This window comes from Sus scrofa, chromosome 2 (assembly GCF_054392235.1).
Source record: "Sus scrofa isolate SSC_HxYL_T2T_F1_AM1 chromosome 2, Sscrofa_HxYL_maternal_Yorkshire_Landrace_v2.0, whole genome shotgun sequence".
Lineage (NCBI taxonomy): Eukaryota > Metazoa > Chordata > Mammalia > Artiodactyla > Suidae > Sus > Sus scrofa.
Genome location: NC_139384.1, coordinates 21888152 through 21907310, shown reverse-complemented (window position 1 = coordinate 21907310; position 19159 = coordinate 21888152). Strand labels below are relative to the sequence as shown.

General features: G+C 47.1%; 1 long non-coding RNA gene across 2 annotated transcripts; it reads right to left on the bottom strand.

Annotated features, from left to right (window-relative positions):
• Positions 1-8141: 8141 nt before the first annotated feature.
• On the bottom strand, positions 8142-18725 carry LOC146405284 (uncharacterized). 2 transcript variants are annotated; one of them, XR_014837040.1, is made up of 5 exons: positions 18558-18725; positions 14177-14230; positions 10598-10736; positions 9376-9485; positions 8142-9223 (listed from the first exon to the last, which is right to left on the bottom strand). It is a non-coding gene; the product is annotated as an uncharacterized LOC146405284 (long non-coding RNA). The 2 variants fall into 2 exon arrangements; XR_014837041.1 differs by lacking the exons at positions 8142-9223; positions 9376-9485; positions 10598-10736 and adding an exon at positions 11529-11657 and having other exon boundaries at positions 18558-18695.
• Between the last annotated feature and the right edge of the window lie 434 nt (positions 18726-19159).

Below are 19159 nucleotides of genomic sequence, written 5' to 3'. Positions count from 1 at the left end.
AACTATACCTCAATTACAAAAAAAAAGGAGGAGTTCCTGTCGTGGCTCAGTGGTTAAGGAATTCGACTGGGAACCATGAGGTTGCTTTGGCTCTGGCATAAGCTGGCAGCTATAGCTCTGATTCCACCCCTAGCCTGGGAACCTACATATGCCGCAAGTGCAGCCCTAGAAAAGACAAAAAAAAAAAAGAAAAGAAAAAAAAGACCACACCAAGGATCTAGTTTCCAATTCCAGTTTCCAGTCTTAATCTCTTGCTCAGTTTCTGCATCTGTAAAATGAAAGTATCAAGTTCTTTACTGCCTTATGGAGCACTGAGAAGACAGAGCTGGAAGTTTATAATTTAATTTGAATTAAAATATAATAGGCTCGGAGTTCCCGTCGTGGCTCAGTGGTTAACGAATCCGACTAAGAACCATGAGGTTGTGGGTTCAATCCCTGGCCTTGCTCAGTGGGTTAAGGATCGGGCGTTGCCATGAGCTCTGGTGTAGGCTGGCGGCTGCAGCTCCAATTCAACCCCTGGCCTGGGAACCTCCATATGCTGCTGAAGCAGCCCAAGAAATGGCAAAAAACCAAAAAATATATATGTATATATTTTATATATATATAATATATATTTATGTATATTTTATGTATATATTATATATACTCTATATTTTATGTATATATTATGTATACAATATATAATATATAATGTATATAGTATATAATATATTTTTATATATATTATGTGTGTGTATATATATATATATATATAAACAGGCTCATATAAACCCAAAAAAACTGAAAGCAGAAATTCCAACAGATTTTGTACCCCAGTGTTCCCAGCAGCTTTATTTACAATAGCCAAGAAGTGGAAGTTACCCAAGTGTCCATAAACAGATAAAGGCATCAACAAAATGTGTATCCATATCACGGAGTATTATCCAAGCCATGAAAGGGGATGAAGTTCTGATACATGCTTTAACATGGATGAACCTTGAAAACATGCTAAATGAGTCTGTCACAAAGAACAAATTCTATATGATTCCTCTTAGATGAAGTTCCTAGAATAAGCATATTCTTATAAACAGAAAGTAGAGTGGAGGTGCCTCTACAGGAGCTGAGGGAGAGAAGGAAATGGGGAACTACTGTGAAATGGGCACAGAATTTGTTGGAGATGAAAAAGTTCTCTAAATCGATAGTGCTGATGGTTGCACAACTCTATGAATGTTCTTTTTTTTTTTTTTTTTTTTTTTGTCTTTTCTAGGGCCACACCCGTGGCATATGGAGATTCCTAGGCTAGGGGGTATAATCAGAGCTGTAGGCGCCGGCCCACGCCAGAGCCACAGCCATGCCAGATCCGAGCTGCGTCTGCAACCCACACCACAGCTCATGGTAACACCGAATCCTTAACCCACTGAGTGAGGCCAGGGATCAAACCCGCAACCTCATGGTTCCTAGTCAGATTCGTTAACCACGGCACCACAACAGGAACTCCTATGAATGTTCTTATTGCCAATAAATTGTACACTTAAGATGGTTAAATATTTATATTACATCTGTTTTACCATAAAAATGCAAATGTGTGTGTGTGTGTGTGTGTGTGTGAGATATTGTACTAAGAAATATATATTGGATCTTCTGGCCCAGAGCTCCTAAAGCCCCTGAATTCCCTAAAAGAAGAATAAAGGAGAAAGGAACATCTTTTGTTATTTATTGCAAGCCCCCTATATATCACACCTGAGTTTATTAATGAGGTGACTTTTGAAAACCCCACAGGATGGCATCTGGTTGCCAGGGGAGCCAACCATGTGATTAGAGGGCTGGAACTTTCAGCCCCTGACCTGACCTCCAGAGAAGCGAGAGGGGCTGGAGGTTGAATTCATCACCAATGCCCAGTGAGTTGATCAACCATGTCCAAATAATGACGTCTCTGCAAAAAACCAATAGTGTGGGGTTCTGAGAGCCTCTAGGTTGCAGAATATGTAGAAGTGCTAGAAGAGCGCTGTGCTGGGGGAGCATTAGGCTGCACCCCACAGGCCTACTAGTCCTGTACTTGCCCAACTTCGAGACCCAAAAAAGACCCTGGAGTCAGCAATAGAGACATCAATAGTATAATGGATGGGGGAGCTTACATATCTGGAGCAAGGTCTTGGTGTGACACCACACCCTGTGTGGCAGACGGGTGATGAGGAGAGGAAAGGAGAGGTTACCAGTTCTAGGGGGGAATAACGTTCAGTTGGCTCATTGGGAAACCAGCAGAGGGGCACACCTCGAGGGGCACACCTCTCACTGCCCCTTTGATAAGCTATCATAGTGGAGATCTTCTCAGCTAAAGCTTAAAACAATCACTAGCCAGGGTGTGGGCATGTAAGAAGTTCAGCCCTGTGAGTAGGGTGGAGGTGAGAGAGGACGGAGAGCAAGAGAACAGCCATTTGGGGAGTTCCCATTGTGGTTCAGTGCGTTAAGAACCCAACTAGTGTCTATGAGGATGTAGGTTAAGGATCTGGAGTTGCCACAAGCTGTGGCATAGGTTGTAGATGTGGCTTGGATCCAGCATTGCTTTGACTGATGGGTAGGCCAGCAGCTACAGTTCCAATTCAACCCCTAGCCTGGGAACTTCCATATGCCATAGATGCAACCCTAAAAAGAGGAAGAAAAAGAGCAGTCATCTTGGGTAGATTGATCATGCACTCCACCCCTCACACCCTGCCTTATAATCTTGGTCTGCCCCTGTTTCTCAATGTCCTTGGGTATATATGTAAAGAGGTACTGCAACCAGATACCACAAATACAACACAGACACCAGCAGTTAAACAATATCAAGAGTAAGATACCTAGTGTGCCAAGAGGTCATTTTCCAGGATGTGGCAAATTTCAGAACCAAGTGATTACCAGATCAACGGGAGAAGAAGTCAAACCCAGACGGGAAGGCCCTGGCTCTAAAAAAAATATTCTGGTACCCTAGGCAGGAGTCAGTAGTCATAGGCACAGGTCTGCCACCCCATGTTATGTCGAATGCCATTAGGGGTGAACCTATTAGATCTTTCCAAACAAAAAACAGTTAATCCCACTAATTGGACTTGTGTATCCAAAAGCCAGCCTATCCACTCCGCACTGCATAGCCCGGGGCTCATGGGCTGTCAGCTGTACAGTAACACTTATGACGGAGGTCCTTCTGATGTGCTGACATGTGAGACAGAAGAGGGCGAGTCTTTCGCCTTCCATTGTCAGTCATCCCCACATGGTCACCTTAGCTGGGTGGATTTTTCATGAAGTCCAGAGGAGGATGACAACAGCATCTTGCTGTATACCCAGCAATTAGACTCAGTTGTCAGTGAGGCCAGTGTTGCTGCTCAGTTCTCAAATAGTTTCCCTTCATTCAGACTAGGGATGAAGTGTAAGACATCTAACAGGTACCACACAGCAGCAGCCATGAATATTCAACAAAATATAAGCTACACCTGAATTCTGAGATAATAACACACCTGCCTGTGGTTTTTGTCCTGGTCTGCAACACAGTCAAAAAACCCAAGTTTTCAGAAAGATAGAACATGTCCAAAATCACATCTACAATGGCCACCTAGTTTTACCTTGGCTGTCTCAACCATAGCTACTCCACTTTGACTTCCATAACAGCCAAAGCAGATGTACAATTCACATTTGACAGGCCACAAAACAGGCCACTGTGGTCAGTGAAGTTTAAGTTAAACCATGTAAAAGCCAAAATGACTTCCCCATAACTCCATATGTAAAGATTTTCCCATCATTTCCCCTTTTGATTGCAAATCTTTTGACGGACCAAAGTACCCATCCCTGGAAGCCAGCGTGCACACTGCCTGCCCTGGGTCCAGAGTATGTCCCTCAGTGCTAGGCCTCCTTTATATCTGCCTCATTAATTACACTGAGGGAAAACTGATCAGCTATTAGAACAAGCTCAAAGGCGTGTTAATGGCGAAACATTTTATAGGCTATACATGTTATCACTTATACTGAACTGTTACACAAATACTTTACATGTGCTTTTTGCCACCAACTTAAAACAAGCAGTGATACATCATGAGTAGCTATTCTCTGGGACAACTTCACTAGACAATTTTCCTTCCATGCTGAACATCAGGGCAAAAGTATGCCTAACATAATAACTTTCATGAATGCAGACCTCAATGAGCAGAACTAGAATTTAACATCCTCTGAAACATAATACTTTCCTCTCTAAATTACCCTCATCTCCAGAGTTCCCGTCATGGCTCAGTGGTTGACGAATCCGACTAGGAACCATGAGTTTGTGGGTTTGATCTCTGGCCTCTCTCAGTGGGTTAAGGATCTGGAGCTGCCCTGGGCTGTGGTGTACGTCACAGATTCGGCTCGGATCCACGTTGCTGTGGCTGTGGCTGTGGCATGGGCAGGTGGCTACAGATCGGAATCAACCCCTAGCCTCTGGGAACCTTCATATGCTGAGGGTGCAGCTGTAGAAAAGATAAAAATAAAAAGTAAATAAATTGCCCTCATATCCACCAAACACAACCAAATCAAGACTAATTTGCTTGCAAAAGAATTCTGGTCAACTGACCACATAGGCTCCTCCAAACTAGCTATGGTAGAACTCCTCAGAAGGAATCTTAGACTGGATTCCAAAAGGCCAGGAAAGCCAAGCCAAAGACCTGCCAGCAGACTCCACCTCAGTGGATTTCCCTCTTTTAGAGGTCCCCAGAATATCAGGATTCCTGCTCATGCCAGGAGACAGTCTTTCCCAACCACCTGATAAGACTACTTAGAACCCAAGAGTTTCTGGAGGGACTACGCAGAGAGAAACAAAAGTATTTTGATCCTATCCACAAGTGTATTTTAGTAAATTGCTGTAAGTCATAATGTGTTTGAGGGGAAGGGCTTCCCTAGACCTGGAAAACATATATCAAAACCAGTAATATTCCAGACAAAATCCTTAGAAAATTATAGTCATACTCACCAGTTTACTCATAACCAATTCCTTTGTTAACTTTTTAATGAAGCTATCAGGTTTTCATAAGGAATCTTTAATTCCTTAGCCATTTCAACAGTATAATCTGAAATTTATGAGACCTATACTTCCTATGAATCTTCTAGATGATGAAGCACTTTTACAAAAGCATCAGAGTACTTATACATTATAGCAACTTTCCGTAAACAGCAAAAGACCTTAAAAAGGCATAGACACCTTACTACAATGTAATCAATAAACTTGTTACAGTAACTAGAATTATGACTGATGGTAATTTTAACATTTAAAGAACTTAACCTCTGGCAAAAACTGAAAAGTAAGTAATTGTGAACTGTTTGCCATGCCAGCATTTCCTGATCAGACAGCTCAGGTTTTAGTCTTCCTCGTCTAAGAATAAAAAGGCAGTAAACTTAGACCCATTCAGCAATTAATGTTTTAATATTTCATCCTATTTGAAATGACCCAGATAGTCGATGAGTTCTCTTCATTTAACTTAATTTAGTTGACAGTTACCAAAATCTAGAGCGATTAATTTATTTTAATTTTTTAAATTTGAGTGGTTTTTGTTGTTTTTTGTTTTTTTACTTTTTAGGGCCATAGGTACGGCATATAGAAGTTCCCAGGCTAGGGGTCGAATTGGAGCTACAACTGCCAGCCACACCAACTGGGGATCCAAGCCATGTCTGTGACTTACAACACAACTCACAGCAACGCCCGGATCCTTAACCCACTGAGCAAGGGATTGAACCCGCATTCTCACGGATATGAGTCAGGCTCATTACTGCTGAGGCACAATGGGAACTTCCTAAAGGAACAAATTTTTAAGGCTGCCCCTGCAGCATATGGAAGTTCCCTGGCCAGGGGTCAAATTGGAGTTACAACTGAGGCCACAGCCATGGCAACACGGGATTCCAGCCGCACCTGTGACCTACGCCTCAGCTTGCAGCAATACCGAGGTCAGGGATCGAACCCGCATCCTCAAGGAGACAATGTTGAGTTCTCAACCCGGCGAGCCAGAACAGGAACTCCTAGAGAGACTATTTCAGATACACGTTCCCAAAACATATTATTCCTATAGGATTTTTAAAGACCTCTCCTTTTTTTCCCCCTTCATTCTCAGGGATCCAGTGATTACAGTTCCTGAGGGACCAGGTAGATCTTTACATTTCAAAGGTATAAGAAGAGAAATACCAATTCCTCCTAGAAAGCCAACTTCCTCTAACTGTTTTAGAATGTCAAGAGAGAACACCTTCAGGGATTTTTATTTTCATTTCTAAATAACCAATTCAGTTTAAACAATTAAGAGTAATACGCAATAATACATATTATTCACTCACATTCACTTTCCTCACTTTCAGAGGATTACCGGGACCTTTTAACAAAGGTCAAAACCAGGCAGAGAGGACAGGATCTGGACAAACGTAGTGAGGTACCGTGCATGCACCCCAGGTAAAGGCCAAATCAACTGCAAAAGATTCACTTTGATACAAGAGCCGAGCCATTAGGGGCCACTGTTCTCTTGGTGGGCCCCATTCCTCAAGAACAGCCACCAAGGGGCCCCACATACTAGTGGACAGCCACACCATGATTCCCCCCACAACTTTCGGGATCACCCCTGGAACTTTTGGGCCCCATATGTTAGGGGTCGGCCCCCGTAACTTTCCAGTCCTGGTCCTTATTTCCTGATACCTCAATGCTCACAGGAGTTACCTGGGTTTCCTGGCTGGCTCTGCCAATTGCTGGGCTGCACTGCAGGTCTGCAGGCCTTGGACTTGTCCAGCCTCAAGACCCAAGAAAGAGCCCGGAGTCAGCAACAGCGACGTCAGGCGTTTAGTGGATGGGGGAGCTTACCTGTGTGAAGCAAGGTCCCGGAGCAACACTCCACCGTGTGCGGAGGAGGGGCAGGCCACCCGGGGGCGGCGAGGGGAGGGGAAGGCGGAAGGGGAGATTACCAGTTATAGGAGGAATTGCCGTCAGGTTGGCTCAATCAGTGATGTCAGATTAGAACAATCACCAGCTGGGCCTGGGACAAGTCTGTAGGAAGGTCAGCCATGCGAGCAGGTGCGGGGGGAAGCAGGTGCTGGGTGAGCAGGGGATGTAAAAAGAACATGAGAACAGCCGTCTTAGGTGGCCTGATCATACAAGGCTTGGAAGTTCCCCACCCTCCCCACACACGTTGCCCTTTGCATCTCTTCAATCTGGTTGTTCTGAGTTTATAGCCTTTTATGATAAACTGATTACCTAGTAAATAGGCTGTTTGCCTGATGCTAGCAAATTATCAAATCCAAGGAGGGGGTCATGGGAGCCTCTGATTTATAACCAGAAGGTGAGAGGCACAGGTGACAATCTGGACTTGGTGACTGGCCTCTAAGGAGGGGGAGAGGGCAGTCTTGTGGGACTGAGCCTTTAACCTGTGGAGCCTGTGCTAACAGGCAGTTATTGTCAGCACTGAGTTGAACTGTAGGACACCCTGCTGATGTCTGAAGAGCTGAAGAATTGCTTGGTGGGGAAAAACCCCCACACATTTGGTGGAAGAAGTATTCAGTGAGTAGTGAATAAAGAAAACAAGCGTTCTCCTTTCAATATTTAAAATAGGACCCATGAAAGGCGAGTTTAATGTTCTAGTATGAATCACAGGGCTTAGCAAGCAGTAGGTGTGCAGGGCAGGTTTAATGAATGGTGCTGTGCCAAGGGTCAGATCTACATCCCAAACTGAGGCTCTCCTCTGAGGGGGACGTCACCTGGGATCAGGTCTTCCTAAAGGTGGTTTCTGATCTAGCCTCCCGCCCACTTTGCAGCACTTCTGCAACAAGTGTAAATTAAGACCACGCAGGAGCCAGGTGAGTCCCAGAAATGAGAGATGAGGCCCTAGAAGAGGGCATAAGACATACCTACATGGGAATTTCCATCATGGCTCAGTGGAAATTAATCTGACTAGTATCCATGAGGACACAGATTCGATCCCTGGCCTCGCTCAGCGGGTTACAGATCCAGCATTGCCATGAGCTGTAGTGTAGGTCGAAGATGCTGCTTGGATCCTGTGTTGCTGTGGCTGTGGTGTAGGCTGGCAGCTGCAGCTCTAATTCGATCCCTAGCTTGGGAGCTTCCATATGCATGTGCGGCCCTAAAAAGACCAAAAAAAAAAAAAAAAAAAAAAAAAAAGACATATCTGCATGTAAAATGGGCTTAATCTTTTTTTTTTTTGCAAGTTAGATTATTTTTTTTTACTCAAATGAATTTATCACATCTGTAGTTGTATAATGATCATAACAATCTGACTTCACAGGATTTCCATCCCACAGCCCAAGCACATCCCCCCACCCCCCAAACCGTCTCCTCCAGAGACCATAAGTTTTTCAATGTCTGTGAGTCAGCATCTGTTCTGCAAAGAAGTTCCGTCTGTCCTTTTTTCAGATTCCACATGTCAGTGAAAGCCTTGGATGTTGGTGTTTCATTGTATGGCTGACTTCACTTAGCATGATAATTTCTAGGTCCATCCACGTTGCTAAAAATGCTGGTATTTCATTCCTTTTAATTGCTGAGTAATATTCCATTGTGTGTATGTACCACATCTTCTGGATCTGCTCCTCTGTCGATGGACATTTAGGTTGTTTCCATGTCTTGGCTATTGTAAATAGTGCTGCAATGAACATTGGAGTCTATGTGTCTTTGCTAGTTGTGGTTTTCTCTGGATAGATGCTGGGTTAAATGGTAGTTCTATGTTTAGTTTTCTGAGGAATCTCCATCTTGTTTTCCCCAGTGGTTGCACCAATTTACAATTCCACCAACAGTGTACTAGGGTTCCTTTTTCTCCTCTCCAGCACTTACTGTCTGTAGACTTTTTGATGATGGCTATTCTGGCTGGTGTAAGGTGGTACCTCAGAGTGGTTTGGATTTGCATTTCTCTAATGAGTGATGTTGAACATTTTTTCATGTGTTTTTTGGCCATCTGTATGTCTTCTTTGGAGAACTGTCTGTTTAGCGCTTCTGCCTATTTTTTTGATGGGGTTGTTTTTTTGGTATGGAGCTGCAGAGATGTTTATAAATTTTGGAGATGAATCCCTTGTCAGTTGATTCACTTGCAAAGATTTTCTCCCATCCTGTGGGTTGTCTTTTTGTTTTGTTTAGGGTTTCCTTTACTGTGCAGAAACTTTTAAGTTTGATTAGGTCCCAAAATGGGCTTAATCTTAAGAGGGCAGCCATAGCTCAGCTCTGCTACTGATAGGCAGGACTGTCGATTCCGTGCTGCCAGATCTTCCAACACTGCAAAAAAAAACAAAAACAAAAACAAAAAAACAAGCCAAACATCTAGATTTTTTAAACAAAAAACTCCTCATCTATCATTGATTCATTGAAATCCTTAAAAAATACATGGCAGCCCAAACAATACACAGAATGGCTGCTGAGAAACTTGCCTTCTTCCAATTTCTATTCCTCATGGCTTCCCCAAGGAGAGGCAGAACAATGGTCTTCTAATATGAGTTTATTTTGGTCTCAGGCCCGGATGGATCCCAGATTGAGGACACTGGAAGCAAAGAGATAAAAAATTCTCAAGTCAAAACTTGTATCCTAAAATAAAACTACACTGGTCAGAAATGGTTAGGCCACTCCAGTTGGCTGTTCTCTTACCCTCTGTACCTCCCCTGCTCAACCAGGCCCTGTTTCTCTCACATGACTATCCAATCCTCTTAATTATAGGACTTAATTAGTCCTTAGTCACTGATGAGACCACCTGATGTCAATTCCCCCTATAAATGGTAGCCTCCTTCTCCCCCGTGTAGCAAAAGCTGCTGCTATGTCCTGCCCACCATCTGCCATACATGGTGTGGTGTTGTTGCTGAAACTCAGCCTCTGTCCACTGGTGCCAGATAGAAACACAGAGACAGGGTTTTGGGTGAAGGAGAAAACTACAGCTTTTATTGCATTGCCAGGCAAAGGAGGCCACAGCAGGCTAATGCCTTAAAGACTGTGCCCTCTTATGGGAGAGAATAGGAGATGGACTTATAGTTTGGGAGTAGAAAATAGGGCCTCAGATAAGCATCAGGGTTGGTGCAAGCTTGACTTCTTCAAAGCTTGTATTTAGTAGCCCTGGGACTGGTTCTGGTGGTCCTCCTTCTTTCTGGAATGAATAATGCTTCATCAAGTAGTTAACATCTTTCATTTTGGGGGGTTTTGATTCTGCAGAAGAGCTCAAAGATATGTGTATCCCTTAAGGAGGACCCAAGGCCCTGCCCCAAGGCTGCACTGTCGTTTCTTGCCTGTTCCTCCCTGCTCTCTGCATCCCCTCCCTTCCCTGATTAGCAACTGTTTGAACCCATCTTTTGGAATTCAGGGAAGGACATGGAGGCTGAAGCTTATTCCCCAAAAACAAGAAATGGGGGACACAAAAGCTTTTGTTCCCTGGGAACCCCAGAGGGCCCTGCTCAGTTACAGTGTCACTCCAGGACATTTTGTGTAAGATTATCCCTGTCCAATAAACATAACTGTCTCTGTCACTGTTTCTGGGTTCTTTCCTTGGTCTGGAGGCTGGGCAATTACAAGGTCTGCAGGCTTGTGGGGTGCAGCCCAATCACAGGATACCCAGAATCAGAGCATCTTAGCATGGGAAAGTCCTCAAGAAGTAATCTCTTATTAAACCTCCCGCTGTTCTTTCCACAACATTCCAGACAGGTGAGCACTCATGTGTTGTAGCTTCTGGATCAGCCCACACAGCCTCAAAGAGGTGAATCACATATAGCTGGCACAGGAAAATCCAGAGGAAGACTGAAGGCTGAGGCTAGGGGAAAGAAGGTTAGGGAGACAAAAGAAGGTGATAAGTGATTTTCTCAGCAGAACATTTCATGCATGTCCATGTGAATATGTGACAATTGTGAATAAAGCCATATGGGTGGAGTTTGGAAAATTTTGTCCAGCCCATTCTAATCCTATTGCTCAGCTCACTTTTTGCAACACTGGATAAACTGGGTTATTTTTCAGTATATTTTCCTCGCCCACTGATGTTAGACCTGGCCTCCTGACTTTCTTTGGCTAAAGGAACGTGGGCAGAGCCACACATGCCAGTTCTGAGCCAAGGTCTTAAAACATGTAGTGCTCCCTGCCATGAGCTCCTATAACTCACCAGGAGAAGAATATGTCCCAAGTGGTGCTTGTTCTCAGGAAGATGAGAGAAATAGACCAGACCTAATCACAGTCCTTATCCTGAGGCCAACAACCTTAGTTATCCCGCAGCCCAAAGCAGAAATTACCCAACAACCGCACAAACCCATACATGAGAAAAAAAAAAAAAAGCTAAACACTGTAAGTCACTGAGTTTTGGGGGTGGTTTGTTACACAGCAATAGCTGGCAGATACAGACTATTGTCAATAAATTAAACATCTGCTATTTTTATCACCCACCTTCCAATCAACCTTCCTCTTGTCACCTTGCCTGGGTGCCCCCTGAAAACCATCTCCTCTCAATTTCTCAGTCCTGTGTTTTGAATGGGGTGAAACCCACCCAAAATATAGGCACCTTCAGCCTATATCAATGGAGCATCAAACTCCCAGAACCACCACAGGAGAGATCTATGCCAAGAATGCTGGAAGAGGCCCAGAGGCCCAGAGGTTCTTTCCCAGTGGACTTGAATCTATGGGGAGAGGGCATGCAAGACTGGAATATCTGGAGCCATCTCACAGCCAGCCAAGAAGAAACCAGATCCTAGACAGAGAGAGAGAGAGAGAGAGAGAGAGAGAAACCAGGTGTCTACTCCCCCCCCACCCCCATCCCCCATCCCCCCCACAGCTGGATCCTTAACACACTGTGCCAGGCCAGGGATCAAACCTGCATTCTAGTGCTCCAGAGACACTGCCAATCGCATTGCACCACAGTGGGAACTCCTAGGTGTCTGCTTTAAGCCTCTACATGAAGCCATGTCTGAGGGCGATTCTGCCCTATGGACTTGCCAGTTGTGTAAAAAAAAATAATAATAATAATGCTTTAAATTAAGTCAGTTAGGCTCCATTTTCAGTTACTTGCAATTGAAATAATCCTGACTCGGAGTTCCCGTCGTGGCGCAGTGGTTAACGAATCCAACTAGGAACCATGAGGTTGCGGGTTCGGTCCCTGCCCTTGCTCAGTGGGTTAACGATCCGGCGTTGCCGTGAGCTGTGGTGTAGGTTGCAGACGTGGCTCAGATCCGCGTTGCTGTGGCTCTGGCCTAGGCCGGCGGCTACAGCTCCGATTCGACCCCTAGCCTGGGAACCTCCATATGCCGCAGGAGTGGCCCAAGAAATAGCAACAACAACAAAAGACAAAAAGACAAAAGACAAAAACATAAAAAAAAATAAAAAGAAAGAAAGAAAGAAATAATCCTGACTCTCTTTAGAAGGATTGCCTTCGCTACAGCTCTGGTGAGACCCCCTAGCCTGGGAACCTCCATATACCAAGGGAGCAGAGAAAAGACAAAAAAAAAAAAAAAAAAAGTCACTCTTTGGAGTTCCCGTCGTGGCGCAGTGGTTAACGAATCCGACTAGGAACCATGAGGTTGCGGGTTCGATCCCTGCCCTTGCTCAGTGGGTTAAGGATCCGGCGTTGCCATGAGCTGTGGTGTAGGTGGCAGACGCGGTTCGGATCCCGCGTTGCTGTGGCTCTGGCGTAGGCCGGTGGTTACAGCTCCAATTCAACCCCTAGCCTGGGAACCTCCATATGCCGCGGGAGCGGCCCAAGAAATAGCAACAACAACAACAACAACAACAACAAAAGACAAAAAGACAAAAAAGACAAAAAAAAAAAAAAAAAAGAAGGATTGCCTTCTAACCAACTGAGATACACATCTTCCTTGGGTGGCCCTGGTACCCAGGGAAGTACTGCTCTAGGGGATATGGAGTTGGGGAGGGAGGCGAGCGTGTGTGTGTTTGGGGGGGGCAGTAAGCACTGCCTTTCAGGCATGTAAAGCACCGTGAAAGAAAAACCAAACCACTACCGAAGGTTGAATCATTCTGGAATCAATAGCATGCATTTGTTCTTGCTTAGCAGCATCTGAGGGGGGTGTTTGCCACCCGGGCATCTTGGTCAACAGGTATCCCTCTTTTAACCTAAACCAGGATGGAAAATGAAAGCAGAGGGCGGGAGTGAGGTTTTTACTGATCCAGCTCACCAGGAGAGAGAGGCTGGGTTGCTGAGACCCAAGCGACTATCGGAACCATCTATAGATCATCCTCTGAAACTCCTCCATGAACAAAGGTTGAAATCTTAGAAGGTCTGACATCTGCAGGGGTCACTCTGGGAGGCCCCAGCCCCCTTGCAGAGCCATCCAGACCCACCACTATCCAGTTTCAAGGCGTCAAGAATCTCATGGCAGTTTTCTGAGTTACCGTTGTTCTATTTTCCAGTATTTATTGAGGACAACTCTTTTGGTGGTAACTTAGGTCCATTTTCTCTGGGAAGACATACAACAACCAATCAGCATCCTTCCCCCAGTGACAACCCTTTGAAACAGGGCTAAGGGCAAGCTCCTAAAAAGAGATTCATATGTGGGAGTGGACAGTGGATGAAGAATGCTGCCCTATACTGTGCACACGCAGGGGGAAAGGTTGTTGCACCAGGTGGTTTCATGCCTCCATAACTGAGTAAGGAGGTTCTCTTTACAGGAATATTCTTCCCTGCCTTGTCTGCCCAAGATCTAATCTACTTTTGCAGTCAGTCCAAGCATCACCTCTGGAAAGCTGTGGCAGATAGTATTATTAGTCCAGATATTCACCACCCCTTCCACTGGACCCATTCTGTGGAAAGATTCTACTTCCTGCTCTATTTATGGCCAACCTAATCACATGACTTTCTTTGGCCAATGACAACATGGCTGGGAATAACATATACCACTTTGGAGCATAAGCCATTACATGGCTCTGCCATCTCTATTTTCTCTCTGCTGTTAAGATTAGCCAGACCCAGACCCGGAGTTCCCATTGTGGCTCAGTGGGTTAAGGACCCAATGTTGTCTCTCTGAGGATGCAGGTTCCATCCCTGGCCTCGCTCAGTGGGTTAAGGATCTGGTGTTGCTGTAAGCTTCAGCGTAGGTCTCAAATGTGGCTTGGATCTGGTGGTGTGGCTGTGCTGTAGGCCAGGAGCTGCAGCTCTGATTTGACCCCTAGCCCAGGAACTTCCATATTCTGCAGGTGCAGCTCTAAGTAGGGAAAAAAAACAAACAACAGCAACTAACCAGACCCATGCAACTTTACCTTTGGTTCCAGAATGAAGAAGAAGAGAGTGTGCAGCAGAACCACAGGAGACCTCTGGTGGACATGAATGCAAGAAAAATAAAACCTTGATTGTTTTTAGCTACTTGAGATGCTGGAGTCATTTGTTACAGCAGCATAATGTAGCCCAAGCTGATGGATACACTCCCCAGGGCAGATTTCGGAGCGTTTCATATTGCATCTCATGAGCAATCCAGTTATATCAATTATTTTGCTGAGATAAAATCATTTACTGTCTTCTCAGTGGACCCCAAACTCCCCACCAACAGAGACCCTATAATTTTTAACTGAGTCTCCCCAGTGCCTTGCACAAGGCATGGAACACAGTAAGCATCAAGAAACATGAATGAATAAATAAATGGTCAAAGGATCCAAAAGCTTCCTCCTCTAGGAGTGCATTCCTCTCCTGGGGCCTTTTTCATGTTTGCATATAAATCCGTTTTCAAGGTGATACCACCTTGAAAGGTTACAAAATCAAATCAAAAAGAACAAGCTGCTGCTCAAGTGTATGAAATGACTATGCTGAATAACAGGAATTCTGAGGACCGTGGCCTGCAAGGTAGAGGGCTTTCTGAAGGAGGCCCTCAAGCTTCTAATGTCCAAGGCTACCAGACTCAACAACCCCAGTACGCTGGAACACAGGAGGGCCCAGGGGACACTGAACCATCCAACCAGACTTCTCTTTTGGAGCTGAAAAAACTTGTTTGCACGGCAGCTTTCAAGAGCCTAATCAGGTCAAACTCTTAGCAGCTCTTGCTAGAGCCTTGAATCTCAACCCCTAGCCCTGCTGCCTCTCCCCTGGTGAAATCTCAGCTAGGGCAACTGCCTCCTGGAAAAGAGGGCCCCAGGTCTGTCTCTTACTTAGGGATGGCACCCAGAATCAACCTCTGTCCAGGGGAGGGGCAAAAAACAGCTTTCATACAGCTCCTCCCTTAGAGGAGTGAGCCTACACTCTTCAGCTCACGGTGCTCCCAATGGGGAGAGCGCCGGGTCTGATTTCTGTGCATCTCCTGCCTTTTTTTTTTGGCTTTTTTTTTTTTTTTTTAATATTTATTGCTCACCCTACCTCCGTGTTCAACACTTGCCATCTTGTCTCAGACCCTGCGTCAGCCGCATGGCAACCCAAGAGGAGAGAGACCTGGGCCAAGTTCTGCTGCCCAGTTACCAGAGGCAGCGAATGCGTCTTCTGGGTGCCCAACAGAGCCAAACCACAATATTTACCCCGGGGTGGACACGTGCGTGGGTGATCAACAAGGGGAGGGTGGAAATGAGCTGTTTAGGCTCCATCTACTCCTGCGGAGCCCCTGCTTGTTTTTCCACTGCCCCGTTCCCAGAGGGTGTAGTCTGTGGCCCTCCACCCCATCCACCCCCGTCCCCGCCAATACCCATGCAGACTCTGGCGGTAGAGATGTGGGATGCCCAGAGAAAGACAAGGGAGTTTTCAATGCTACAGAGGGCAACCAGATGCAGGACACACACAAGTGTCCTGTGGGGTGGAGAGGGACACGGGGGCTAGGCTTCGGAATGACCTGGTATGGGAGGCACATTACTTGGGTGGGGCAGGTAAGTGGGGTGCCTGGCAGCTGGGCAGACCCGAGGGTGGAAAGCTCAAGGGGCAAAGCTGGGAGCCAACCTCCCCGCCCCCGCGTACACGCTGCGGAATTCTGCCAGCACGAAGCAGAGTCACGAGCCAAGCCAGAGCAGCGGAGCGGGCAGGACATCATCAGCGCCGGGAGAGCACGCGCGCGTGGGTGGATGGGGGGGCAGGGTGTGAAGGGGGGGGTCCTCGCATTCGACTGCTCGCAGCTGTGTTCCGCATCCCTGCTTCTCCTCGCCCCAAACCTAGAGAAAAGCCGGAGGGTCCGGGAGAGCCTTCGGAGGGGCTAGGGGAGGGGGCCTGCCCGGGCAGAGGACGTTGTGCAGCGCTAGGCGTCAGCTCCCCCCCTCCCTCCCCCAGCTCCTCCTCGCCGGGCTCCAGCTCCCTGGGCTCCGCGACCCGCCCCCGCGCGGGAGCTCTCAGGGCGGAGGTGGCGCGCGCAGCGGCGCGGGGGCGGTGGCGCCGGGCGGGGAGAGGCAGAGCGGGTTGGGGCGGGCGCTGCGCTCCTACGCAAGCAGCCGCGAGAGGGGATCCTGGGCGCAGGCCCCGCCCCCTCACGTGCCTGCGGCGCAAGGCCGCGTGCCGCCCGCGTGACCCGCAAGCCCCGCCCCGCCTCGCCCCGGCAGCTGCTTGGCTCCCACGCGTGGGAAGGAGGCAGGGGTGGTAGGTCCTGGGCAGGTTGCAGGGAAGTTTACCTCCTGCAGCCGCGCCTCCGCCCCAGGCCTTAAGACCCTCCTGCCCCCGCACCCCCCACCACCGCAGGCCCCCTCTCTGTCCTGGAGTTGGAGGTCAGGGTTGCAGAGCGCCAAGCTTACCCAGATTTGGGGGTGGGGGAATGGGACTCGGTGAAAGGAGGTCGCTCTTCCCTACCCCCAACCCCCTGAGTTTCAGAAATGGAAGACGGAGGAAGAGTAGGGGAACTTTTCCACAAGCGATTTAAACCTAAGCTTGGATTGGGAGGGAGGTGGGAAGAAAAGGTTTTGAAATGAAGGGGGGGTGCCCACAGCCCTCTGTAGCCCCCGTTACTGCGCCGAAGCCATGGCATAGCCACCTGGGTTGGTCTCCACTACTAGTCTCTGAGCTCAGTTGGGTCAGGGGCCCTGGCTTACTGGATCCTGGGCCAGCATCCAGTTGAACCCATGGGCAAGAAATCTGACGCCTTTGTCTTTCCTGGGTGGGTGACCTCGCTGACTCCCCCGGCCTCCAAACCCCGCCAAGAAATGGCAGGGGGAGCATTTGGAAAGAACCAGTCAGCCTTGGAGGCCAAAGGACAGGCCAAGCACCCAACTGAGCGTCCACAGCAACAGAGAAAGAAACCCATCATCTGTGCCTTTGCATTGTGTCCTTAAGTGACCCATGTTCCTGCAAGGTGGCAGGTGTTGAGAGAGAATCCACCTAGCCCTGTTGCTGCCTTGAAACTTGTGTCTCACTGCTTGCTGTTTCCAATGGCGGGTGAAATGGGATGGGGGTGTGGCTCCAGGGCCTTAGCCCCTAAAGTAGGTAAACCATCTCTGGGAAAAGCACGTATGATGTGGCACAGAGCCTAGGAGCAGGATGCAGGGAAGGTGCCAGGAGCTGGAGGAGGGGCAGAAGTGCTAGGAGGAGAGGGGAGCACACCGCATCTGACCCAGGCCCTCTTTCCTGTCTCTCTATGGGCTTGGTATAGTCTCTTGAATGTGGACTATATTCTCTGGAGGAGAGAGAATTTCCCAGGAATTATCAGTTCTCTCAGGGAAGGCGAAACCTAAGTGTGTCCAGTTCTTAGTGTGTTTAGGGGATAGCCAGGGAATGGAAGACAGATAGTGGCAAGGAGATGGGTTCCCTGTATGTCTAGATGTCAGTGTATCTGGACAATTGCCTTTCTACTCTTGACTCTTAAAGAGGCAGCCTGGCTTTCAACACTCACTATTAGGTCTGAGGGTGGTCAGTATAATTCAGTGGCTACTGAGTGCCAGACACTATGGAGAAAACAAAGGGAATGCCCAGTAATGTCCTTGACCAAAAGGAGCTTATATCTCCCAGGGAAAGTCCTATGTTCTTGAAATACATACTTAGGAAAATGGGAGTTCAAGATTAAGAGCCAACATGGGTGGTGTAGACAAGTGCTTTGATAGAAGGAAGAGAGCAATAGAGGCCAAGGAGTCAGAGAAGAACGGGGAGGCTTTGAATAAATGGAGCTGGGGAAAGTGTCCTAGGTGCTGAGAACCAGAAAAATAAAAGCAGGGAGGAAGGGATGATTGTGCACAGCCCCCTGCTTAGGGAGAAGGCTGGTCTGGCTGGAACAAAAGATTTAGGATTGAAGAAAGTCAAAGATCTCCTTAATGAATGGATATACAGAGACCCAAAGCAGAAGCTTCCAGGTTCCCCTGCAGCCTCTAGTTTCCCAGTGCTCTCTAGAGCTCAGCTCTGCTCACACAAAACCCTCCTTAAGAACCTGCTGTGGCTCTCCATGGCCTGAACTCTGTCCTGGCACTCCAGGCCCTCTGTGATGTATTCCAAATCCACCAGACCAATCTGACCTCCTAGTCCACCTTGTAAGGCTCCCTGTAATCCACAGAATTACTCCTGGGCCCCAAACATGCCTTCTCTTTCCCTTTTTTGTGCTTTCCCTCGTATGTTTTTCTTTCTTTGGAACGTCCTCTCCTCCCTCGCCATTTCTACCCACTCATCCTTGAAGACACAGCTCAAGTGCCAGCTCATCCCACAGCCAGATGTAATTTTCATCTGAGCTCCCACAACACAGTGTACTCTATCTTGGCACCTCACGTTTTACGTTGTGTTATGGATATGGAGAGGCAGCAACTTTCCCAGTGGATACTGACGATCCAATCGCCTCTTCCTCTGATGTCAGCCTCGCGCAAGCCATCTCTTGCTTGACTGCCATGATAGTCTCCTGACCTGTCCCAGTGCTTCCGCCTTGATCTTGTCAGTCGGTTCTCCATGCAGCAGCAAGTGTGACCCTGGAAAAACATGAACCAGCTCATGTTACTTTTCTACTCCAAACCCTACAATGGTCTCGCATCATATTCAGCGTAAATCAAAATTAACATGACCCTCAAGACCCCATGTCATCTGGCCCCATCTACCTCTCACAGGCTTACTGACCTGTAGCCACCCTATTTTTCCTATTTCTGGAACATTCCATTTCTGCTTCAGAGCCTTTGTTCTTGTTGGCCCCTATTAAAGGAATGCATTTCTCATAGAATTTACAGGGTTCACTTCCTCATCTTGGTCAACTTCCTTCTCTTTAGAGACTTCACCTTAGTTCCCTGACTACCTTCTCTAGAATAGGCCTTCCTACCAGTTACTCTCCTTACCTTTGCTTTCTTTTTCTTTCCTTTTTTTTTTTTTTTCTTTTTTAGGGCCAC